The sequence below is a fragment of the Leuciscus leuciscus genome, assembly GCF_965113295.1.
Source record: "Leuciscus leuciscus genome assembly, chromosome: 16".
Taxonomy (NCBI): domain Eukaryota; kingdom Metazoa; phylum Chordata; class Actinopteri; order Cypriniformes; family Leuciscidae; genus Leuciscus; species Leuciscus leuciscus.
Window position 1 is genome coordinate 17,967,769 of NC_138740.1, and position 26,478 is coordinate 17,994,246.

Here is a 26,478-nt window from a genome sequence, read left to right on the forward strand (position 1 = left end):
AAAATAATTCAAACAATTTTCATTCAAACAATTGGGTACAAATTAGGGCCTCTTACAAATTTTTTTCCCCCTTTGTTCAGTGAAAGGAGATGTGTAACATTCAAATAAAATGCTGATCGTCAGCATGAGTGAATTACATAAGCTGTTATTTTCTATAAATTTTCTATAAAGTTGGCTATTTTTTTTCAACCCTGCATGTGACCATGTCTAAATACAGTTTAAAACTACAGTTTCTGCGATTTATCATTACTATTTAGGAAGTAAGAAAGTTAATTTTATTTATAGAGCATTTAAATTCAGCTTACACTGACCAAAGTGCTGTACAATTTAATATATATATATATATATATACAATAAAAAATATAGACAAAATAGAGTAAAACAAATCAAAATAACAGTTAATAATCCATAAGTTAATAGTCAGGAAAGGCTAGAGAGTAAAGATGAATCTTAAGTCTAGATTGAAAAACAGAAATAGAAGGAGCACTAAACTGAATCCATAACCGTGGAGCAGCAACTACAAAGGCTCTGTCACCTTTTGATTTAAGACGTGACCGTGGGCCATGTAAGAGTGCTTTACTGGCAGACCTGTATAATTATTACCTGTTATTATTAAAAATTATTTGCCATCCAGCATGTAATATCCTCAAGACAGTCCACGGGAGGCTGCAGGGAATCTCTAGATTTTAATGGAAGGAACAGCTATGATTAGATAGAATAGAAATGGAAAGAAATTGTATATTTCCTAATGATATTGCAGAGCAGCAAGAATTATGGCCCCAAAATGGACCCTTGAGGAACCCCACAGGAGAGAATGAGACAGATGATGAGAAAAACTGGCCAATAGCCACTGAGAATGTCCTAGATTTAAGATATGACTCAAACCAGTAGTGCTGTATCCTTAATGCCTACCCACTGTTCAAAGCATGACAGAAGGATATTGTGATCTATCGAGAAAGTACAAGTGACTAAGAATTAATAATTACTTGAATGCTAGAACCATTTGTATCAAAGTAACTTATGATGTCAGTGGGAACAACATCGTGGGGCGAAGTTGTAGATTTCATCTGCATCACTAAGTTCCTCAGGTCAGAGAAAGACACCGGCTGAAAGCTGTTCAAGTTGGTTGTATTAACTGAACAATCAACCAGAGCATTAGAGTGAGAAGGAATAAGGAAGGATCGAATGCCATCAATCTTTTCAATAAAAAAACTCAAAAATCTCTCACAAATTTAAAGGGATGGTTCTATTTAATTAGAGATGTGAGATTTAATTATTGAATGTATAGTGCTGAACAGGATTTTAGGGGTGTTGAGCTGAATCTCAGAAATGAGTCTCGGAGAACTACACTTCCCAGAATGCACCAGCAGCAAACCGGCTGCTAGTCACCTGATCAATCATCACTGATTTGGAGCACCTGTGAAGACATGGAGGTCCTCAGTCATTTAGAGGAACAAACTTCACAGAGAAGACACTCCAAGTTCACTCACTCGTAGGTTCGGTCCAAAGACGCCAATGGTTGGTGAAATATTTTATTTACTTTCATGGTGTTTGAAATGGTGTTATTCAATGTAAAAGGCTTAAGTGGGTAATTAATCATAAAATGTATTTAAAATGTTTACTTAAATGTTTAAACTCATTAAAAATTCCCTGCAGTGCCAGTTTTACCATGTGTATACAATAGGCTACACAAGAAAAGACATCTCAACAAAATGCATGGAAAACACATGTTCCATGTAATAAATCAATGTAAAAAATGACAATTTTGACTAATTAAAAATGTCCATCTTCACTTAATTTTAAAACATGTTTCAGTCCGCTTGTTAAGTCTGACGTCACTGTTTCCAAGTCCAAAAGCTCTATCAGATGCCAAAAACAAACATCAAACAGTGCTAATATACACTCATTGTGCTGTAATATTCCTGAAAATTAGGATCCTAACCTTTATCTCTATTCCGAAATCTCAGATGGTTAGTTATTCAGCTATTTTGAATCATAAAATGTTGAAGTCTGGGATGCCGTGAGACTGGAGACTGAAATGTACACTATGCCTTTTGAAAAGCTTAAATGTGTGACTTGAATCAACAGTTCCCATAAATGATTGTTGAGTATTCTCAATATCTAGAAACAAGATAGAGAAAGTAGAAGTAGAGGCTTCGACCCGGAAACAGTATTCCTTATGTCACAACAAGCAGAAAACATTTTCCATTTTAACAGAGTTAAGGTGCAGTAAAATGATCTGTTGTTCTGTGAATGTTCACTGGTGAATTCAGTCATTTCAATAAGAATCCACACGATCAGCAATTTTGTCTTTTTGCCTGTGTAATTTCACGAAATTCACAAATGTGATGCACCTTTACTCGCTGCAACATAAAATGCAATCAATTATAAAATCTTCACAAGGGACACATGAGGTACTTAACGAGTTAGAAAAGTGAAAAGGTGCATCAGCTTCATTTTCTGTTTGCTTTTCCTCTTTTCTGGTGGATGGTTCAGGCACTTCAGTGATTTTCAGGTCTACAGGAGGATTTTTATTCTTGATCAAACTTGTATTTCAGCTTACCGAGATCCCTGTAAAGTACAAAATGTACTGTTAGTAAGGTTATTAAAGTTATTAAATAATTTCCTCAGCCTTGTGACGTTCCAAACCTGTTTGACTTTCTGTCTGTGGAACTCTGCAGATCTCAGGCATAATGCAACCCGTCACCATTCAATATCACTGCATGAAACACAAGCATACATTGTTTTTGTAATTCATTCAAACTATTCTTGTACACTTGTCTAGTTCAATTCAATGCAACAATTTATGTAAAAAATGGTTAAGCCCCAAAAATCTCCCAGAAAAGATCCTAAAAATAGTCAATGAGTTCACAACTCATGTGTTATGGGTTGTGTTGTAAGTCTTCTGAAGTCATATAATAGCTTTTTCCTTTTTTTTGTCGAAAAAGACTAAACTTTAAGTTATAATTCAGGGTTCAAATGTCTTATATTCAAATGCATATGATTAAGGTATAGCCTATAAAAAATGCATAGCATTATTAGCTCCAAACCTGTGATATTATTTTTCTGAGTAACATGAATGAGATTTGAGAGCATGAGGGAAGATTTTCAGAGAATAACTTATTAAAAAAGTACACAGTCAAACAATACAATTTCACACAGAGAAAGTTCATAGTAATAAAGTACTTGCATGTGGTGTATAGGTAACTTACTGTAATTCAATGTTGCCTCTGAAATGTTCAGATTATTTTAGAAATGTACTGGTTGTTCTGGGGAAACAAAAGAACAAAGCTGATTATTCACAACATAATATTTATTGACCAGTAAATGGCTTTAAAATGGTATTTGTGAGAATGAGGGCACCTGTAGTAAGTAAAGTTAGGCTAAACAAAAACAGACCAAACTATATTAACCTGCTTTTGTTATTCATAACAAACGCCAATGACGACAGCAGGAATCAGCTACATTAGTTTGGCTATCTCAGCAATTTGAAGACACAGTTTTACAGAATATGTTGAATTGAATGACTAAATCAATCTAAGACAATAAGTCAATAATTTCCATTTGTTCATTAACTTACGTTAGATCAACGTAGTTAGCATCGCGGCTAAAACCTTCATACCAGATACTGTGCAATAAACGAGTGGTAAACACTGTAAAAAAGTAGTAATGTATAATCACTTTAGTTTATATATATGTGTGTTTGAATATATAGTGAGTAGACTCTGTATTTATATTTATTTGGCGAGTTTACAAACCTTGTAACGGAGAGCCGATCAAACGGCGGAAGCTTTGATGAGAGGACGGAGCCGTTACCCGATGACGTCGATCAGCTGAGCTTTGTTGCGCGCGAGCAGCGCGAGGATCACTGAAGCGACGACAGCTGAGGAATAGGAGGATCTTTGTTGACATCTTTGTACGCATGCGCGAGTGGTTGTGTGGCAACAAAACAAACAGTATTGCGGGCAGTAAAGACGCGACGAGCACTTTCAAGAGAGTTAGCGGGCGAAATCCACAATATATAAGCACTTTAACATCTGAAGACCGGAGGAGGTTTGGAGAGAAGCTCAAAATTTGTATTGGTGACAAAATCGAAGTTATTCAAAGCCCATATGAGATCTGGGATGACAAAAAACGTTGGTCCGACTTGCCCGTGTCTTGGCCACCAATCTGCTGGGGAGACATTTATTCTTATTTAATAGAAACCCCTGGACCCTTCACTCATGAAAGATTAAAGGCTTTCAAAAGTCTGGAGGCCTATGATTATTTTGTTTTTTCAAAAAGTTGGGCCGATCTTTTCTGCCAAACAGAAAGCAGTGATCGTGCTAAAAGCAGAGGTTAGAACAGCCTTTTCTTTTGCTTTTAAGTTTTGCGATCCAGAATAGCCCATTTTGATGTGAGGAACATAGTCTGGGTGCTGTGGATCGCGGTTTGGGACACCTGAATCAGAACGCGAAAACATATGACTCGGTTGATTTGACTCAGTTTTATTATTTTTTTTATTCAATCTTCTATAAATACATAGTCACAAGACTTAGGCCTACCATGAACAAAATGAGCCTCACAAACTCGATCAGTAACGTTAGCTGCAGGAATCCAGGCTTTCTTCGGAGCGTCCAGGTTCAATCGCCTAATTGCACGCAACCATTTCTTTCGTTTTTCGCGATCCTTTTCGGAGGGAATTCGAGAAAACTTTTTATCAGGCCCCCAACGAGCCGTACAATCGACCACACAGCAAGAGTGAACCATCCTCTTCTCTAAATCCTCCTCCAAACGTGCAAAACAATCAAATTAGAGGTATCTAGCGGTGTTTCCTGCCACACGATTCCCATGATGCAACGCGACAAACATAAACAATGACGTCACAAAAGATCCGCCTATAGCAGCAGTTTCGTGACAGAATAAAACTTTTCTCCTCCTAGTTCTTCTTCTTCAAATAATAATTTATGAAGAAGTAGGTAAAAAATATTATTTTATTACTATTATTTATTCAATAATAATTAATGAATTCTTCTTATTAATATTATTATAATTTAGTGTTGTTGTTTAAGGTTTAAATTAATCAACAAAATAGGCCTATAGATACTAAATAAATGTAAGCTACCCAGGTGAAAAGACGTAGGCTACTGTTAAATGTATTAAAAATGCATTAAAGTATATTTGTATTGTAGGCCTACTAAAAACACACTCAAGTACATTTTTAATAGTAGGCCTATGTCTTTTTTTCACCTGGGTATGTAGGCTATACTGAATCAAACTTAAGTAGCCTATAATAATAATAATAGGATAATAATATTCTCATTCTGGCCTCACAGAACCATTGGGTTCCTCCAGATGCTGGCTTTAACATAAGAGATCTTCCAGGAACCACTTAAATGTTAAAAGATCTTCCAATAACCCTTTTATCGCATTCAAGTTCCTCTATTTTCCCCCAAAGCACTTCGAGGTCTCATGGTAATGAAAAGGTGACTCCAGAACCTCTGAACTAAATACAAAGTGCTTAAAGGATCCCATAAGTTCCAGCAAGAACCTCAAAGAATGTCAATGCTCCTCCAGTAACCCTACTATAGGAGAAAGAGCTTTGAGGCACTTAAATTACATTTTGAAGTTCCTTGAGTATCCGACAGGATATTTGAGGCTCCTTTAGTTTTTACAGTGTAGGAAACTCTGGTCAGACCCTGGCACTAATTTTGTGGGAGCCAAACCTGCACTAGAGAAGCTTCACAAATTCCTTAACCGACTAAACAAGTCTGATATTGAAGACACAGCTGCCAAGCATGGTACAGAATGGTCGTGGAAGATTCACCCTGCAGACTCTCCCCATAGGAATGGTGCAGCAGAGGCAGCTGTCAAAGTAGTGAAGCGGGCGTTGAGCAACCTTGGTGGAGATGGTGTTTTCACATGGGGAGAATTCCAAACTTTTCTCTTCATGGCAGCCAATCTTGCAAATGAGAGACCCATCGATGCAAGAACTCAAAGCAGAGAAGACTGTGTAGAGTACATCACCCCAAATTCTCTGCTTTTAGGACGTGCCAATCCAAAGGGAGACCCTGGAGATTTCCAGTTTGATGGCTACCCTTATAAAAGACTTAAACATATTCAAGCAGAGGTAAGCAATTTCTGGAAGAAGTGGAGCCAATTGGCTGGACCTAATCTGTTCATAAGAAACAAATGGCACACTAAAGAGCGAAATGTTGCTGTTGGAGATGTGGTCTGGTTGGCTGATCAAAACGCCCTGAGAGGACAGTACAAGCTGGCTAGAGTGGTCAGTGTCAATGCTGACAGCAAAGGCATCGTAAGAGATGTGCTTGTGAAGACATTTCCCAGCTATCCTGTTCACATCACAAAGGCAAACGGCAAAGAAGGGCCTACAAGAGCTAACGGAGAAAGAACCAAGAGACTTCAAACCAAAATCCCAGCCACAATTCTTCATAGAGATGTCAGACGCCTTGTCATTCTACTTCCCACTGAAGAACAAGCAAAGGTGTGAAGGGCTTGTGTGACCTTTCTGGTTTTGAAAAAACCAGGAGCTCAAGTGGGAGGTGTTGAGCTGAATCTCAGAAATGAGTCTCGGAGAACTACACTTCCCAGAATGCACCAGCAGCAAACCAGCTGCTAGTCACCTGATCAATCATCACTGATTTGGAGCACCTGTGAAGACATGGAGGTCCTCAGTCATTTAGAGGAACAAACTTCACAGAGAAGACGCTCCAAGTTCACTCACTCGTAGGTTCGGTCCAAAGACGCCAATGGTGGGTGAAATATTTTATTTACTTTCATGGTGTTTGAAATGGTGTTATTCAATGTAAAAGGCTTAAGTGGGTAATTAATCATAAAATGTATTTAAAATGTTTACTTAAATGTTTAAACTCACTAAAAATTCATTAAAAATGTTTAACTGAAATGTTTGGTTAAAATTATAACTTTTGTTCTCTGTCTTTAAAGGTTTACAACCTAATTCATTGAACATACCAATCAACTGACAAAGCCAAAATAAAAATGATTGAGTTGGAAATTTGAGTTGTCCTTGTGTCCTTTGGAAATTGAACAAGAGTAGGACTTGACAAGGGGTATGAGAATATTTACTGATTATTCCAGAGAAGTAAATTTGGGACATTTGTATTTAAGAGGTGCTACAGAGTCCAAGATATCTGAGTAAGAACAATTAAAGAGAAATTAGATTGCCTGTGCTTGAAGAATGCTTAGCAGCAACTGAAACTGCTGTTGAAACATACTTTTTTAATTTTTATTTTATTTTATTTTTTATTTTTTTAAAGAATAAAGATCAAAAACAAAACAGACAAAATGTAAGAAAAAAAAAATAGGCCCAATTTGCATGGAACACCACACATTGTACTGCATGTGACAGAGAATTCCGCAAAGCATATATTTTCACCGCAAATCTGAATAAGGTTGAATTAATGGCCTGTCATAAATTGAAGACTCATTTTCAGTCAAGCTCAGTCCGGCTATATGAATGAACACTTTTAAATTGACTTCCTTGAGTGGATCTCAATTTTAAAATGCTCAGATTCAGTCCTCAGAAGCAATGACACGCATAGTCAAGCATATGACTAATTTCAACATGCTTTTCAAAACGGTCATTTTCACATGGAATTAAACTGACTGACTTCAGAGCCTCTCAGTGACAGTTCTCATTAAAAGAGCTGGAAAATATTTGAATGAAAGATAGGCCTACCGTACATGATGTTGTGTGGTCTCATTCTGTGATGTTGCGTATTGGTCACGTTCCATGATTCCATTGACAGCAAGTATGTGTGGGCTTTGAGGACCACCCACACAAACAAGGTGCTGTAAAAAAAAAAAACCTTTTAAACTACTCAAATGTTGAGGTCAGTCCAGATTGAGGTCAATCGTCTTTGCAACTCCATAATGGGATTTATTTAAAAACATTTAAGTTTTCATTAGGTCAGAACAAAAGTGGCAGATATGTTACTAACTTAAGCCTAGGACGTACTTCTTATTGTCATGTCGATGTACAATGAAAGCGTCTGCTCTGATGTGTTCAGCAGTGCTGAAGCACAACCCTTACCCCTTATTCACACTGCACACGTCTGCAGTGCATTACGGCTCCGACAAGGTTTTGCTCCGTCCTCCAAGCGGCTCCAACTCAGACCAGGAGCATTTCAGAAGAGAAGCAACTGGGGTCGCCAGACCACAAGATTTGCTAGTCTGATGTTGTTTTTCTTTATTTTTTGTGTTTTTCTTTATTTTTGGGGTTCTACCATGGGTAAGTTGGCCGTGTGTTTTTCAACTTCGAGGATGAACCTCTCGTCCATTTCTGGCCTCCTGCCAAGGATATAGTGATGTGAAATACGATCATCTGCAGGGTGTTTATTTTGACTTTATATTGTATTTGAACTGTGCTTGGCTTGGACGAGGTGTCTAGACTAAACACCTATCTTCAGCGAAGCAGCGCAGAGAGCCGCTTCTGAAATGTGCTTCGGTGCAGCTGGTGTAAACACAAGCATTGACTAGTGTGGCCGTGTCGGAGCCATAATGCGCCACAGACGTGTGCAGTGTAAATGGGGTCATAAAGTATAACTCCACAAATCATTTGCAATTATATGGTTCAAACAGAGATGGTGATAGAGAGGCAAAAGCTCCTTACTGCAGCTTTAATTATGTTTGTTGTCAGATTTGGCATTTGAACCATTTTCTTCAGGTGTAGAATGTGAAATGTTGTCAAATGTTGCTGCCTTTGCAATCTAGAGTGTGTGGGACTGATGGGAACAGGCAGGTCCTGGCTGTCCTATCAGATGAAGGGTTAACCTTGGTTGACCTTGCGGAACTGGCATAGAACCGGAACAGAATGGTTCGTGTTCTGGTGCCAGAGCCCGTTTTCTGCCAAGTGAACTGGAGCCTGTTGCGAACCAGACACGTGTTTCCACAGTTATTACATTGCTCAACGAGACAGCACCAGTATTTCTTCTCCCACTGGGTCTGTTCGAGACCAGGGCTATGTCTGAAATCACCCCCTATACCCTTAAATTTGAGGGGACAGCCATTTGCAATGGTGTCCGGAACCATAGTGGATGTTATCGAGTGCACTCATTCAATCCCACAATGCACCGCAATAACAAGTGTACAACATGTACGCTCAACAGCTAGAGAATACCCATAATGCACTGTGAGGGTCACGCCAAATGAATTCTAGAAGATGCCGGTCGCAGCTGAATCATCCATCCATCCATTTTCCAAACCGCTGGTCCAACGTGGCTACAGCTTAATATCACACAGGTATAAAGTCCTTTTTCATTGATTATTACATTGTTTAATTGAAGGGTTAGTTCACCCAAAAATGCAAGTTATAAATATGTTCATTTTTCTTATAAAAAACTATTGCTTCACTTCAGAAGGTCTTTATTAACACCCCGGAGCTGTGTGGATTACTTTTATGATGAAGGCATGCACTTTTTTGGGCTTCAAAATATTGGGTCTCATTCACTATAAAGCTTAGAAGAGCCAGGGTATTTTTTCATATATCTTCTATTGTGTACGCCTGAAAGAAGATAGTCATACACCTATGATGGGTTGAGGGTAAGTAAATCATGGGATTATTTAAATTTTTGGGTAAACTATCCCTTTAAGGTTTATACATGCTAGTTTCCATGACAGAGTTCAAGATAAATCTTTTCATTACTACTAGGGCTGCTAGTTTTCTAAGTTTCAAATTAATTTTTATTATTAAACAGCAAGCACAAACTATGCAGAAAGCGGCAGCCCTTCCGGCACACTCAGTGTCCGAATTCACTCACTCGTTTTCATTCACTCCTTCAAGTGAACTATATTAACGGAGTAATGTAGGCAATAGTGAATGTGTAAGGGGGCGATTTCGAACACAGCCCTGGAAGATTTAGGGTCAGAGTTGAACCGATCTTTCTGGCCCGGAACCCCTTTTCTGCAGTGGAAATGAGCAGAATGGTTCGAATGGTACGAATAAAGGCCGGGTACCCACACCGGAACAGTGACGGTGGAAAAGGGGTATCTGTGACAAGTTCCACGGGCAACACGGCATGGAAGAAATTGGAGAAGATCAAACAGCACAGCAGTTAATTAATATGAAGCTTGGCAGCGCAGCTTGCCAAGTCTTTACTACCCTGTCTTTGAAGAATTTTTAGTTCGGATATCATAGGCTGTCACTTTTTTTTTTATATCCATAAGGCAATTATTACATTTACCACAGTTGTGAACATCAACCTTACTTTTTTGTTCATAAAACATTTTTTGTGGTCCTGGATATCTTATTAAAGTTGACAGAATTCTATGTTTAAAGGTCCCATGGCATGAAAATTTCACTTTTTAACATTAATATGAGTTCCTCTAGCCTGCCTATGGTCCCCCAGTGGCTAGAAATGGCGATAGGTGTAAACCAAGCCCTTGGTATCCTGCTCCGCCTTTGAGAAAATGAAAGCTCAGATGGGCCAATCTGGAATCTTCCCTATATGTCGTCATATGGGGAAAGGTTACCTCCCCTTTCTCTGCTTTGCCCGCCCAGAGAATCTGGCCCGCCCATGATAAAATGAGCTACGACTGTGCGAGCGTGATATTGGTTTTTCCTCGAGAGACATAATGGCTTGCAAACGAGCGAAGCATGGCAGTTGCTCAGTGTTTGGATGTACAAATGAACACATGACGTCAATATACGTGGACATGGAGAACTTTGTCATTAAAAAATGAGCCACAGTAGTACTCATTTCTTACTCAGTCTTCTCTAAACTACAAAGATTACCGATGTAGATGCTAATACAGCTTTAAAACAATAGCAAATCAGAGCAACATGAAAAGCCAACAACGTAGGCTAGCGTAAGCTACATGATAATAACTGTAACAGCATACATAAACAAACCAACTGAAGTACCGTATCCAGACACAATATTTTAAACTAACCATTCGGAGACGTCCTGCTGTAGCCGCTGAGTTGCAACTTCTTCAGGTGCTCTCCATCCGGATCAGATTCTGGGTCAAACTGGAAAGCTTGAACGACTGTGTGTTTACTGCTGTTCTTTTTTTGACAAAATTATACATAGGGGATCATGATGTGCCCTATGGTAATTCATTCTACACAGATTTAAATAAAGGTATAATAATTAATTTTGTATGTTAAAAAAGTTTAAGAGGTAATGGAGTGGAAACTTTCTCATAAAAATCTCATAAAACCAATTAATTGTTAATTCATCACAATGCTGAATATTCAGAGAGCTCCTGTTTGCATCTCATTTGCCAGTGGATGATAGAGGGAGGCCTTTTCTTTTGAGTCTGAGCGTATTCACACCAGCAAAGTCCGCCAGTTCACTTCCTTTGGTCCGGACCAAGTACAATGTTGATTTTTTGCGTTTGGTGTAGTTCGCTTTCATACTGCCCTTTTTGCAAGTGAACCACAATTTATTTTATAAGAACTCCAGCATTATTCTGCCTTTAGTAAGTGCAAAGTGTCTTGAAACTACTATAGCATATTAGTACGGGTATTTTTCACAAATTAATGAAGCAGTCAAATTAAGAGCAGTTGACTGTCGTCGTTGCGTATTAGCTTGGTTGTTCTGTTCATAAGTGTTTTGTTTCTTCATGTGTTCTTGAACATAAAGGATAAGCTGCTGCAACTAGATCCTCACCTCATATCTACAACCCAGTTGTGACATGTGGATTCTACATTCCATGATATTTAATAAATAAATAAAAAAGTTTGTTTGAAAAGTCCTGTGGTGATATTTTTTGTTTTTATTTGGTGTTTTAGGAGCAATTCAAATCAAGAAGACATTTTACCTCAGGGTCTTGTTTAGCCGTGTTGTACCCTGTGTTGTACCCTGTGTCTCTGCTGTAGAGGTTTATTTCAGTTTATGATTAAAGTGTCAAAAATTATTGAGCGTTGCTTTCAGGTGACAGCCGGGAAAATTGTTTTTACGTCTATCCTATGGTGAGACATGATTGAACAATGGCTTTAGACACTTCAACACGTTTACCATGAGGAGCAAAAAAAATATTAAATTATGTAAGAGGTTATGTGATTGCACTAAAGATGTAAAAGAATCATGATTTTTGTTCGAACAACAGTTAACAATTATCCCATTGTGCTTGCAGTTTGTCTCAAAGGTTCCATGACAAATCTTGCTCATGTGTTATTTTATTCTAAGTACAGTAATTCAGTGATTGCTGAATCATTGCAGATCTAAACAATTTCCACTAGTAAGAAAGATAAAAGCCATTCTTGAAAAGACACAACTTGAAGTTACTAAAGTGGTCGCCTCAAGTATAAACCATGAACTGAACCATGGCGGGAAATAAAGTCTTAAAATAGACAGTTCACACAAAAATGAATATTTGGTCATTGTTTACTCACCCTCATATTGTTCTAAACCTTACTCATGGAACACAAAAGAAGATATTTTGAAGATTGTCTTCCATATGGACAAAAATACAATTATCAAAATGTATTCTTTATGTTCCACAGAAGATAGAAGTAAGTAAGTCATGGTTTGGATTGACACGAGGTTGAGGAAATGAGGACAGAATGTTCACTTTTGGGTGAACTTTCCCTAAAGTCATAAGAAACATCAAGGAGTTGGTATATGAGTTGATTTAGTTTGAAGGCTTTTCACCACTCTACACTGCAGTCACAGAGTATTAAGAAAAATGCACAGAGATGCATAAGAGTTCACCTTTGATTAAACTCTGCATACACTTTTATTTCCATGTTTATGCCAACATACAGTAGCAACATTAAACATTCAGATTGAAGGTTCATATTCAGCCAGAGCTGCAAAGTCACTAAATTCACAGTATCCTGTCTTAATCTCTTTTGGCTTTCTTTAAGCTTTGTGATATTAATGAACAGCATGCTCAAAATTTAGTTAGCAACCTTTTATGTTCAAAACCTAGCCACATTAGATCCTTCCCTTGTGTTAGGCGATACGTTACTGCATCTTAATAACATACTGCTGTCCTTATGACAGTGAATTCACTGATGGAGTCACCTACACAGTTAAATGAGCTGCAATCCTAGTCACCTCCCCCTCACTTTTATGTAAAGTGCAGCGTGTGTTCCAGCCACCTACACTGAGCATGTTACCAGCAGGCCCATAGGGAAAGAAGCAAACTGCTCCACATCACACAACATTGTGGCTTCGATACACTGAGGTTGGGCAGAACCGTTTGCAAGTTTGATCCACTTCTATGTTGTAGAAAATCTCATTGATTTGATTTCAAAAAGCATTAAGTCATAAAGTTTCTACTGTGTTGTCATTGAAAGTTATTTCATTAGGGGATGCATATCGGACTACAAGACGTGTAATAGACCTAGAAACCATTTCAGCCTACACAGTGAAATCTGCTGCCTGTGATACTAAACAAACTAACCTGCTCGCACATTTATAATTCACCCACACCTGGAGTTTTTCATACACCCAGAGAAATAGAAATGCATTTCTTATTTATGAGAAGGCCCGGTGACTGATTGTTGAGAATATGGAAGTGTTTAGCCACACTGGCAAGATCATGAATTGTACATTAAGCCTCTTTTTTTGCTGGTTCTAGAAACACCCTGAAGGTCATTTGCCAGACATGTGGTAACATTAACCATACAGTAATTTGTTTTGAAACCCCCCTGAGGTTCTGATTGTTAAACAGGGAATATTCATAAGTTTGAGAATGTCAATGTTTAAAGAGTATTTATTTTGTTTTACATAATGTCTCTAACACCTCAGTTAGCCCTTCCTGTTGAGACGCTGACAAAATATTTATATAAAGGGATAATTTACCTAAAATTAACTGTTCGATTTTGATTTACTCAGCTTTATGTTCCAAACCCGTATGATGCTCTTATGTGGAACACAAAATAAGTTTTGAAGAACTGTAATATCATGTCGACACTGTCCGCAACAGCTTGAGGCTGTCTACACTAAAGTGACCATTGCAAATCCATTTGTTCTTTGTGTGAGAAGTAGCACGAGGACTTGAAGTATGTCAGAAATAAATTGTGAATTACTGGTTGTGTGTACTGGATCAAATGATCTGACTCAAAAGAATGAATTACGGTCTGTTCCTCATATGATTTCAGAAAACTTGGAATGTACTTATACTTTAATGATTTTTATTGTGTTTTTGCATCCTTGTTTAACCTTTTTGAAATCCACTGCATGGAAAAGAGCAACCAGGACAATACTGAAAATGTCTTCTTTTGTGCTCTACGGAAGAAAGGTTTAAAACCCACAAGTAAATTATGATATTCAGTTTCTCTAAGAAATTGTTTGATTTTTATAGTACTAAAACATCACCTGATAACATATACCTGATATTTTGACTGACTATGAATGAAATTACACCTCTGCTCAGTGATTACTTTGAGCCTGACTTAAATCTGGTATGTTTTCAAAGCATACTTCCAATAATGTTTTCCCTTATAGGGTGAAATAAGAAGTAAAACATGTACGGCCCATGATATCATTAAAGATTAAGCAATGCTGTGCAAATGTGTTTCTATCTTGATGGATACATAAAGACAAATAAAACTGAAAAAAATAACTTTTCATCTCCAAAGCACGTTGTCATGCACATCTTACTGTGTTGTAATCAGCGTCCACCTGTTCCGTTGTGCTTGCCTTCCATTTAGTCTAGATTGTGATTTCAGAGGTGTTAAGAAAAACCCACAATGTAGCAGCTGAGCGCTTTTCTCAGTAAAATGTGGCCATTGTTTACGACCCTGAAAGAAAAATGCAGACTATGTTTGTTTGCAGTACTAGCAACCTGATCATGCTTTATTTTGCTAACACTATGTAAAGTCTACACTCAAATCTTCCTGGAATGAATGAATACAGTATAGGCAGATATGGAGTTTACTACAGGGATTCAATTTAACGAACTTCATATTAGCTCTGTGCGATCCTGGCAGCCCTTAAACAAACAGCAGGCAGACTATGTCAATTTGAGATTTCATCTGAGAAATAATAGCAGCTAACGACCAGTGTGTTTCTTGAAGGTACAGGGAGAGCAGAGAGCCGACTCGATACATGTGTCAGACCCCCAAAAGAGCCCACGGGAGACTGTGAAAGCAAACGTAGGCTACACACAATATTAAAAAATTCATAAGTTCAAATCACATCTTACATGTTAGAAAAGCATTATGGGAAAACTCCACAGGACACTTAAGAAGGAAGAAAAACAGGCAGTTGATACCAATAGTTTGGCATTAGAGCACAATGACATGGTTAAAGGTGCAGTAAGCAATTTCTGAAAAAAAAAAATGCTGTTGAAAGTGAGTCGGACAGTGGTGTCCACTCATGATGGGGAAGGAGAGTGAGCGAGCAATAGGGAGATTTGAAGAAAGTCTGTAGAAAGAGAGATGGCTAAGAGACATTACAAAAGAGAAAAGGTCAGAGGATTAACACTTTGGGACCCGCGTTGATATTAGAAAAGCTTTCCAGCGCTGGAGAGACCGAAGCGGGAAGGCCTGAAAACGAATGTTGAGGCTGCGATGTATCTGCTCTATACGTGAGTAACATTGGTTTTGAGTTTGTGCTGCTGACGACTAGCAACGAACTCTTGCTTGTATACTTGTGTACTGTATGTTTTTTTTTTTGTTCTTCCTTGCTTTATTTTGCTTTGCTTCTGCTGTGATTAAGAGGTATCCACTCTTGCATGGCGTGTTCATGCATTTTGAGGGACGGAGCAATGGAGGGAGTTTTTTTTTTTTTGGGTTGATTTTCAAACATACAGTAATGCGTGTTCAACAATTCAGAAATCAATTATTGCACCTTTAATAAGTATAAAAAACACATATATTGGGTTAAATAGTTCAAATGTGTTTATAATTGGCATTGCTTTTGGCTATCTATTATCTTTGATGAATGATTTCTCTGAGCCTAAAACAATGCATTCTGGAATTGATCTGGAGGATGTATGTGATGATACCATAGATTTGAGTCAAAATTAAGTACATCTTAGAGAGCAACATAACTGTGCTGCAGAAGAAAAAGAATGTGTCAGTCTTTAAAGGCGTAGGAGGGTGAACCAAATCCTGTTTAAGATACACTTCCTCATTAAAAACACATTTAAATAGAATGTCATGAAATAGTTGCATCGCCTAGTAACACACACATCCCAGCACAAACGCTCCTGATAAATTATTTGTTATAACTATATTAAATAATATATTAAAGGAGAATGGTCTGCCTGTGTCCTGCTGCAAATCAAGCCCCTGCAAGTTACATGTAATTTTAAATGTTCACACTTTACAATGCTTTTTGGTCCTCCCTGTTACGTACATTGTATGTACACTGTAAAAAGTGATCAGTTGACTTAACTTAAAAAACCCGTTGCCTTAAAATTATTAAGTAAATAAACGTCATGCTTAATCGAAAAAAAATAAAATAATGTGGAATTGTGAAGTTCACATAACTTAATTTTTTCAATTACACATAACTTAATTTGTTCAATTAAGTATTACATTTTTTACTTAATAATTTTAAGGCAAAGGGTTTACTAAAGTGTTTTAAGTAAGTGAACTGAACATGGGCAGCTATAGGTTATGGTTTATGAGAAACCTAAACTTCAGGAAGTGCTTCCCACTCATTTCTCACAGGAAGGGCACTCGAGGTCGGTTTCTCCATGGGGACTTTTTCTTGAGTGTGAGTGAATCACAGCCATCAGATATGCTTTGTTAATTTATCATTGCTTCATTCATTGCACCTGATGAGCAGGCATTGAGCCTCAGTTAGTTCAGTCTAAAGAACGTGTTATCACTTCTCATCACGCTATACTGTGATCTTTTGTACTATTGAATATGACAGTTAAATTACCATGCTGCAAACAGTGCTGTTAAGTGAACTTTATGAAAGACCTTCTGACTCACTGAAAACTCAGTGATACATACTTTACAACAAACGACCTTGAAAGCACTTCATAGAGTTGAAGCCTTACAATTTGCATTCCAGTTCTTAACCATTGATGTTAATAAAGAGATTGTGATGTTTGTAAACAGCAGGGGCCGTATTCACAAAGAATTTTAAGGCTAAAAGTAGCTCCTAACTGACGAATTTAGGAGCAACTCCTAAAAAGAATGGGCGTGTCACTCGTAACTTTAGGACTCTTCATTTTTTTTACTAAGAGTAATTCACGAAGCATTTTTAGCAAAGTAGCACCTAAGCCTGGGACAGCTTAAAAGAAGTCGAGAGGACTCCTAACTCACTAAGACCGATTCACAAACCGCTTTTTGTGGCATTTCACGTTGCGATGTTTTGAAATGCGTATGCGGCGGCTACAGGAGCTTCCAATCGCGAGGGAACAATTTTGCATTGGATGCAATAACGCCACCAACAACAACCAAAACTAGGCTACTCATTGCATGTAAACTAATTGTAACGTTTCATTGTGAATCAAAAATGTTCTTCTCTTTGCAAACGTAGGCAGAGGCATATAGAGACAGATTAATTCAATAATGTTGCAAAGATATTGCATCAATCCATATGTTTCATTAGGCTACTATATATTTGTTTTGCCTTACTCTTTATTCATTTAGGCTATTTATTCAGTTATTCATCATCTTCCGTCCTTCGCACTACTTGTGTAGCGCACGCATTCTCAGACCTGTCACCTGTCACTCATCATCGTAGGGGAGGTGTTTGGAATCATTCCCGCGTTACAATCATCAGCCAATCAAGGTGGTCACTTCAGTCAAGCTCGTGCATGAGTAATGACGTCATCCATAGCAACGAAGACTCTCTCTTAGTTTAGGAGTTTTCATTTTTCTTTACTAAGAGTAGGTCTGAAAGGCGTTGTGAATAACTTTTAAGAGAAAACTCCTAGCTAAAATCTTTTAGTGCGATTTAGGAGTACTCCTAGTGGTAATAAAATGCTTTGTGAATACGGCCCCAGATCACATATGCCTTTACCAAAGTTTCTCAGCTCGAGTTAATGAGCAACTTGTAAAGTGTACAGTGGCTCTAAAGGTGTAAATGAACATCAGCTCCTTGTGAAATTGATTTCACGCATGCTCACACATTAGCAGAGTGTCAGTGGCAGTCCAATATAATCTCAGCAGGCTCACGTTGCGCTTTCATACTGGAAATAAAAGGACAGACTTTAAAGGATAATATGCTGTTTTTAAGCTACATATGACCTTTAAATTTTCAATGCTTAAGTGCTCCGCAAATGTGATCAATTATATTATTACATTTATACAATTGTTTGGAAGTCTTTACCATTATATAATTAAATGTATGTATAATTAACTCTATTATGATTTGTTTGAAACATTAGACTGAACACGTAATACGCATGTGCATGACGTCATCGTCTTCAGAAATTCACGTTTTTGTTGTTTACATGGGGACCGTTTTCAAAAACTTGCACTTTGAAACCCGTTTTCAAAACTTTGCGTTCTCTTACGAGAGGTACTCTCGTACTGCGTAATATCTTACGCTAGGGGAAATCTCTTTTCCGCGAGATACTGAAGCCAAAAAATTATCCTTAATTTTGAAATAATGTAAAACGCGTTGCGGCAGCATGCAGACATAGGCGAGACAGCTCGCGCGCCTATTGGCTGCCCTGCGGCAACTGCAGCAGCCTATCGATAAGGCCCTATCGTGACGTCATCACCAATGGGGGCGCTTCGCGCCCCATACGTCACGTCCCGCCGAAACGGGCGTGGCCTGGGGCTATAAATATAGCATCGAAAGGCTAGCTTACCGATTTTTCATCTCTTCAGCGGAGCTCACGCATCGCTGGATCCAGAGAGAAGAAGCCGCGCCGTGGAAACAGCATTTCAGCGGGACGAGTTCGGTACCTGGAGTCGCTGGCCGCGCCGCCTTCAACCACCGTTCCTGCTACGCTATCCGGCGTTATATCCTTTCATTGCTTTGTGTGTGTTCGCCGCCGCGACTCACACTCCCTTTCTAAAAGAGCAGAGCGTCTTTTTCAAGATGTCTCGTCCATCCTGTGGCTCGTGCCGAGCCCCACTCAGCGACGGGGACCGCCATGTCATCTGCGTTTCCTGCCTGGGTGAAGGACATGCGGCTCTAGCGCTCGCTGACGGCGGATGCCCTCACTGCGAGCTTATGCCTATGGCGACTCTGAGGACTCGCATGGCAACTTTCCACGAGCCTGCACCCCCCGCTTCGACGCCGCGCCGTAAAAAGCGCCGTGCTCAGCGGATCCCTGAGCCTCCCACCGAGAAAAGCTCGCCGGTGCGCCTGCCAGCTTCGCCGTCTGCTTCTCTCGAGTCTCTCACTCCCGGACAGTGGCCGCCGCTGGCCGCCGCTTCCGCCGGAGATGACAAGGAAGAAGCGGCAGTTTTCGAGGAGGACAACTGCTCTATCCTGGCTTCGGACAGCGAGGATTGGGCGAGCTCTGTGGACCTCGCCCCTTCTTCTGCCCGCGAGTCGTCAGGAAAACGGGCCAGCATTGAAGCTGAGCTGATGCGTCTGCTCACACAGGCCACAGAGAGCCTCGGCCTCGAGTGGTCCGCGCCCGCCGAGCCTACACGCAACCGTCTGGACGGCTGTTTTCTGCAAGGGGACCGCGTTTCCACGCCCTCAAGACCCGCCCCGTTTCTTCCTGAGCTTCATGAAGAACTGGCAAAGTCTTGGAGCGCCCCTTTTTCAGCCAGGCTACGTTCCTCTGCTTCGGCGGCATTCTCCGTGGTGGACGGTGCCAAAGACAGAGGATACCTCGCTCTCCCTCTAGTGGAGGAGGCGGTAGCAGCCCATCTTTGCCCGCCCTCTGCTGGACGGCGGACTAAGACGGCGCTACCTTCAAAAGCCTGCCGCGCTACTTCCACCCTGCACAGTCGCGCTTACACCGCCGCTGGGCAGGCTGCATCAGCGCTACACACTATGGCCACTCTCCAGATCTTCCAAGCTAACCTTCTCCGAAAGCTGGACGAGGAAGGCACGGAAGCAATCAACGTGGCGGATTTAAGGAGCGCTACGGACCTCGCACTCCGCGCTACGAAATCCGCTGCACAGGCCATAGGGCGGAACATGGCCTCTCTCACCGTTGCTGAGAGACACCTCTGGCTGACGCTTTCAGAAATGCCGGACTCGGAGCGCTCTGTGTTCCTCGACGCCCCCGTTTCTGCTACTGGCCTCTTTGGATCGTCCGTCAAAGATTTCGCGGACAGATTCGCTGAGGTACAAAAGACGTCGCAGGCCATGAAGCACTTTTTGCCAAAGCGCTCTAGCTCCGCATCAGGCCGCTCTAAACAGCCGTCTGCTCGCAGCTCGCAGCCACCGCCCCCCGCCGCCGCTTCACAGCGTCGACAGGCCCGGGACCAGAGACCACGCTCTCGCTCTGCCGGCCGCCGCCCCCCACAGCGTGGGACTCGGCCGAAGGTTGAGATGAAGCCCGAGGCCTCAAAGTCTTCCTAGCCAGCTTAGGAAAACGACGGTGTTCAAGCCCCGCTGCGGCCGGGTTTCCACCAAAACTTCCCGCTCGTCCAGTTCCATTACATGCGACTGTTCCAGTGTACTCTGCAGTAAACAAGTCGGTTGCATTACCCGCTTGCCTGTACACAAACGCCGTTTTCACGGCGACCCAGATAAATCCTGTAAAGAGCGTATTTTCTGGTATTCCGGCCACGGCCGACGGTGTTATGAGTGTAGTAAAAATGCCCACTGCCCAGTGCCCATTCCTACACACAGACACAGCCCGCCCCACAGGGCTCGCGCACATAAAATCGACTCATGTCGATTGCGCACAGAATGTAGTGAACGTGCCCACGTCCCAGTGCCCACAAACACTACACGCTGCATGTCTCTTGGTTTCTGTAAAAACGAAACCAACACACATACAACCGACTCAGGTCGATGGTGTTTTCAGTGCAAATGTGCCCGCTGTCCTGCGCCCACATTCACTCACAGACATGACGAATCCCTCGGTTTCCCCCACGCTCGCCGTCTCTCAGCTACCTGCCGTGAGAGAGCCGAGCGCGGGCGAACCGCCCGCTGTGATCAAAACACTCCCCGCCTCGAGCGCTGCAAATGCGGTGTCTATAATACAGCATACCGAAGCTCCCCGGTCGCCACTATGTCACGACCAGAGCTCCAATCTCATTCAACCCTTAGCTATGCACGCACATGCGTGGGCAAAGCTTCCCGGTGTATCAGAATGGGTGCTGAACATTATAAAAAGAGGCTATTCGCTACAGTTCGCTCGACGTCCCCGCCGTTGTGCGGTGCGAGTCGAAACCACGGTAGAAAAGGAAGTAGCAAGTGTACTTCGTACCGAAATTGCGAAGCTGTTGAGCAAAGGGGCAATAGAGCCTTTATCTCAAGCTCAGAGCGAAGGGGGGCTATACAGCAGATATTTTCTGGTTCCGAAAAAAGACGGGGGTCTCAGACCCATTCTAGATCTAAGACAACTGAACGTAGCGCTTTCAAAACGCAGGTTCAGAATGCTCACAACCAAGAAAATCCTCGCGCAAATTCGCCACGGGGACTGGTTTGTGTCAATAGATCTGAAAGACGCGTATTTCCAAATACAAATAGCGTCACGTCACAGGCGATTTTTGAGATTCGCCTTCGAGGGCCAGGCTTATCAATACACAGTCCTACCGTTTGGCCTGTCCCTAGCACCCCGTACATTCACGAAGTGCATGGACGCAGCCCTCGCTCCCCTGAAACTTCGGGGAATGCGAGTTTTGAACTACTTGGACGATTGGCTGGTTCTAGCTCAGTCACATACGGAGCTCATAGAACACAGAACCATTTTACTCGAACATCTCGAGAATCTGGGTCTCAAAGTCAACTGGGCGAAAAGTTCACTGTCTCCCAGTCAGAGAATATCTTTCCTGGGCACAGAACTGGACTCGCTGTCAATGACAGCTCAAATATCGCTACAGCGCAGATTGACTATTCAGCGCATGACAGAAACCTTCCGCCGCGGCACTATAGTCCCGCTAAAGAAGTTTCAAAGGATGCTCGGTCTCATGGCAGCAGCATCCACAGTTCTCCAGCTGGGTCTGCTTCGCATGCGCCCACTGCAGTTCTGGCTACAAGCGCAAGTACCGCGTCGAGCATGGACTTCAGGTCTCTTTCGTCTCAAGGTCGATCAGGAATGCGTCTCAGCACTGATACCCTGGAGAGCGACCGACTGGTACCAGTCAGGTGTAAGCCTGGGGACTTCCTCGAGTGTGAAGGTGGTGTCCACGGACGCCTCCACCTCGGGATGGGGAGCACTGCTCGAGGGCAGACCGTTTTTTGGCCAGTGGTCAGAACGGGAAAAGCTTCTGCACATAAACTGCCTGGAAATGATGGCAGTCGACAACGCGCTGAGGCGCTTTCGTCCCCAAATAGCAGGACACCACGTCTTGGTCCGCTCGGACAACATGTCAGTGGTAGCCTACATAAATCGCCAGGGAGGCATCACATCCCGAAACCTATACAGGTTAGCGAAACGCCTCCTGGTATGGGCTCAGCACAATTTGCGCTCGCTCAGAGCAGCGCATGTGCCTGGCCACCTGAATGTGGGACCAGACAGACTGTCCAGGAACAATGTTCCAGCAGGAGAATGGTCACTGCATCCGCAGACAGTCCAACTGCTGTGGCAGACATTCGGCAGAGCAAAGATAGACCTGTTTGCGTCTCAAGAAAACGCTCACTGCCCGGAATTTTTCTCAAAGAGCAGGGATGCGCTGGCCCACGTCTGGCCCCGCTGCCCGCTCTATGCCTTTCCCCCCATCACGCTCATACCTCAGGTATTAGAGCGGATCAGGGAAAGCAGATGCTCAGTGTTACTGGTTGCTCCGTTCTGGAAGAACCAGGCTTGGTTCCCAGTTCTTATGCAGCTGACGAGCACTGCCCCATGGCCAATACCAGTGAGGAGGGACCTCCTCTCTCAAGCCAGGGGCTCGATCTGGCATCCTCGCCCGGAGCTTTGGTCCCTACATGCGTGGGCCATCAACGGGTACCCTCTGATATCCCAGAGGGAGTGTTAAACACGATCATGCAGGCTAGAGCTCCCTCTACGAGACGGCTCTATTCCTCAAAATGGTCAGTGTTCTCCAGCTGGTGCACAGCACGCGGCTTTTCACCCCTGGACTGTGGAGTGACGGAGGTTCTCTCCTTCCTACAAGAGCTACTGGATGAAGGCAGAGCCCCATCCACGCTCAAAGTCTATGTGGCGGCTATAGCAGCGTTTTCCAAACCAACGCTTGGTCAGTCACTAGGAAGGAACGATCTGGTCATTCGGTTCCTTAGAGGAGCTAAGAGGTTAAATCCTCCCAGACCTCCCTCAGTCCCCATATGGGACCTTTCTACGGTCTTGGAGGCCATGAAGGGTGCCCCATTTGAGCCTATCCAGTCAGTAGATATCAAACACTTGTCTTTCAAAACGGTGTTTCTTCTGGCTCTCGCTTCAGTGAAGCGCATAGGGGACTTACAAGCGCTCTCAGTGAGCGCGACGTGTATGGAGTTTGGGCCAAATGACTCGAAAGTCATACTCAAACCAAGGCACGGGTACGTCCCAAAATCCCTCAATACACCGTTCAGGGCCCAGGTAATTTCCCTGTCTGCCCTGCCGGTCTCTAACGAGGAGAAGGACGCCAGCTTCCTTTGCCCAGTCAGGGCGCTAAGGGCTTATGTGTCCCGCACGTCTGTTTTCAGACAGACGGAGCAGCTCTTTGTTTCACTCTACGGACGTTCTAAGGGACTCGCCGTTTCGAAACAGAGCCTATCCAGATGGATAGTCGATGCTATAGCGCTGGCTTACACCTCTAAGGGCTTGCAGTGCCCATTGGGTGTCAGAGCGCACTCCACGAGAGGCGTGGCCTCGTCGTGGGCTTGGTCTAGTGGGATTGCCTTGCAAGATATCTGTATGGCGGCAGGCTGGGCCTCCCCGTCTACATTTATAAGGTTTTATAACCTAGAGGTTCCCGCTCTGCAAGCTAAGCTGCTTTCAGTCTAGAAATCGGTACTGTCTGCCCCGAGTACGTCCGGCCCAGAATACCAAAATAGCGCGAGCAACGCTCGTTTAGATCGCGCAGCTCTATGGGCAATGTGTAAGACCCACTATATTCATCAGTCCAGGCCGGGGTCGCCCTGACTGAGTAAATACCATCACTATAACTGTTCTTATAGGATGCTGCATTACAGGAATGATGCTATTCTAGCCACTCTTCCTGGGCTCTCTGTGAGTCACTTATGATCATGTACTACATGAGCCCGGGCACCTGCCCTTGGGACTTTGGTGCTGGATCATAGCATGCACGGCGTTTTACACTGTTTCCCCTAGCGTAAGATATTACGCAGTACGAGAGTACCTCTCGTAAGAGAACGTACTCGGTTACTAACGTAACCTCGGTTCTCTCTAGAGAGGAAACGAGTACTGCGGTTCGCTCCGGCGATGAAAAACCGGTAAGCTAGCCTTTCGATGCTATATTTATAGCCCCAGGCCACGCCCGTTTCGGCGGGACGTGACGTATGGGGCGCGAAGCGCCCCCATTGGTGATGACGTCACGATAGGGCCTTATCGATAGGCTGCTGCAGTTGCCGCAGGGCAGCCAATAGGCGCGCGAGCTGTCTCGCCTATGTCTGCATGCTGCCGCAACGCGTTTTACATTATTTCAAAATTAAGGATAATTTTTGGCTTCAGTATCTCGCGGAAAAGAGATTTCCCCTAGCGTAAGATATTACGCAGTACTCGTTTCCTCTCTAGAGAGAACCGAGGTTACGTTAGTAACCGAGTACGTTTTCAGGCACCCAAAATGCCGTTGTCGTGTAAATGAACGGCCAAAACGCATAAGAGGTTTTACGTTTTTAGTAGAAAACGGTGACGAACAACCTCCAAGTGTATAAATCATTCATTAAAAGAAATTAAAGAAATTAATTTAATTCAAGGAATTTTTTTTAAAAGAAAAACAATTTTTTAACCATTTTCCATTGTGCTACAGAGTTGTAATATAGAAATGTTTATTTTATTTTATTTATTTTATATATATATTTATTTATTAATTTAATCATTTATTTATGTCACAAATCTGTTTAAATATTTCTTCTTTAGTTGCACTGTTAGAACATACATGGACAAAATGGTTAGAGGACTGAAAAAACCACAATGACATTTCACAAGCTTGTGAAAATGTAAGCAGTGTGTAAAAGTCATTCCCACTGTGCTTTAGGGTCTTGTGGGTGGTTGCTAGGGCATTGCTATGCGGTTACTAAGGCACTCTGGTTGATTTTTCCCATGGTTGCTGTAGGGCGATGCTTAGACCAAGTCAAAAAAACAGATCCCCAAATCTGTAGGATATTCATGTCTACAAATTTGTCTGCCTGCTTCATCGTCCATCGACAAAACAAATCATACGTTCAGTCATTTGGAAAAGTAATTCACTTCTCATCAAAAAGCTACTTGATTTGAGATGCCATTCGATAACACAAATGGTTATGAGACACTTACAGTTAGACATCAGGAGATTTCAGGTTTTTCTGAAATGTTCATAATTACATGCACTTCAGGAATAGCATTAAAGATTGAAGAAAGCGTGTGCTCTTCCTTTTCATGTTAAGACATTCATTCCTCCAGAGAATCCAGGTGCTCCTCTCTCCTCAAGCAAACACACCTGGTCCTTCACTGAGAGCACTTGCAGGAGCATATTATTTCCCCTTAGAAAATGAAAATGAAAAACATGCCTGCATGCAAAATTAAGGATCATCAAATGTTATCACCTTTTAAGTTTTCCATATACAGGACCTACATTGCTGATGAACTGTAAAATCTTGATAGCACCACACAGGCAGAACAACACTTGTGAGACTCTTATGAGTTTTACACTGGGCTGTTAATTACTCTCCTTGTAACACTGATAATTAGAAAGGCGGACAGAAAAATGCGAGACAGCGTGTAAATAAAGCACTCATGTTTTGTTAGGATGGTCTTGAGTGTCCACTACTGCCACTAAGCTGTAATTTTTCTGGATTTCTTTGCTGAAATCATAGTCTGTTGAACCAGCCTCTCTCACAAATCCCCCTCGAGAACTGTCATCCTCCTTACTAAAGGATGAATGCTTCTTGTTGTTTGGATTAACTAGTGGGTCATGCTTAATTCTGTCAAATTTGAATATCGCAAACTTACACTAAACTGAGAACAGGTTGTTGTCACAGTTCACAGAATCCAAAGATGAAGATGAGTCAAAAGTTCTAATCCAAAGGTATTTAATAAAAGAATAAACTGAGAATATCTAACATAGCGTAAGTTAAGACTAACAGGTGTGATGATCCAATGAAACGCCATGGTAACTGATTAGAGCAGGAAAAGTAAACGAAGACAACAGGAAAAAATGAAAAGAAAACTAAAAGTCCATGAAAATGAAACTAAACGAACAAATGAATGAATATGTGTGTCAGTAGTCTTCTTGAGAAGGGTTCAATATTCAGTTTAAGAATTGGCTTTCAGTTCAGTTTTCAGTTCAGAATTTGCCTGAATTAACCACATAAAGAAATTAACTTCATTAGTCCAATACAAGTGTTGCAA

At 41.8% G+C, this 26,478-nt stretch overlaps 1 long non-coding RNA gene across 2 annotated transcripts; it reads right to left on the reverse strand.

Moving 5' to 3' along the window:
• Window positions 1–118: 118 nt before the first annotated feature.
• LOC309477489 lies at window positions 119–3,891 on the reverse strand. 2 transcript variants are annotated; one of them, XR_014198659.1, is made up of 5 exons: window positions 3,759–3,891; window positions 3,581–3,653; window positions 3,213–3,269; window positions 2,650–2,719; window positions 119–2,571 (listed from the first exon to the last, which is right to left on the reverse strand). It is a non-coding gene; the product is annotated as an uncharacterized lncRNA (long non-coding RNA). The 2 variants fall into 2 exon arrangements; XR_014198658.1 differs by lacking the exon at window positions 3,581–3,653.
• Window positions 3,892–26,478: the final 22,587 nt, after the last annotated feature.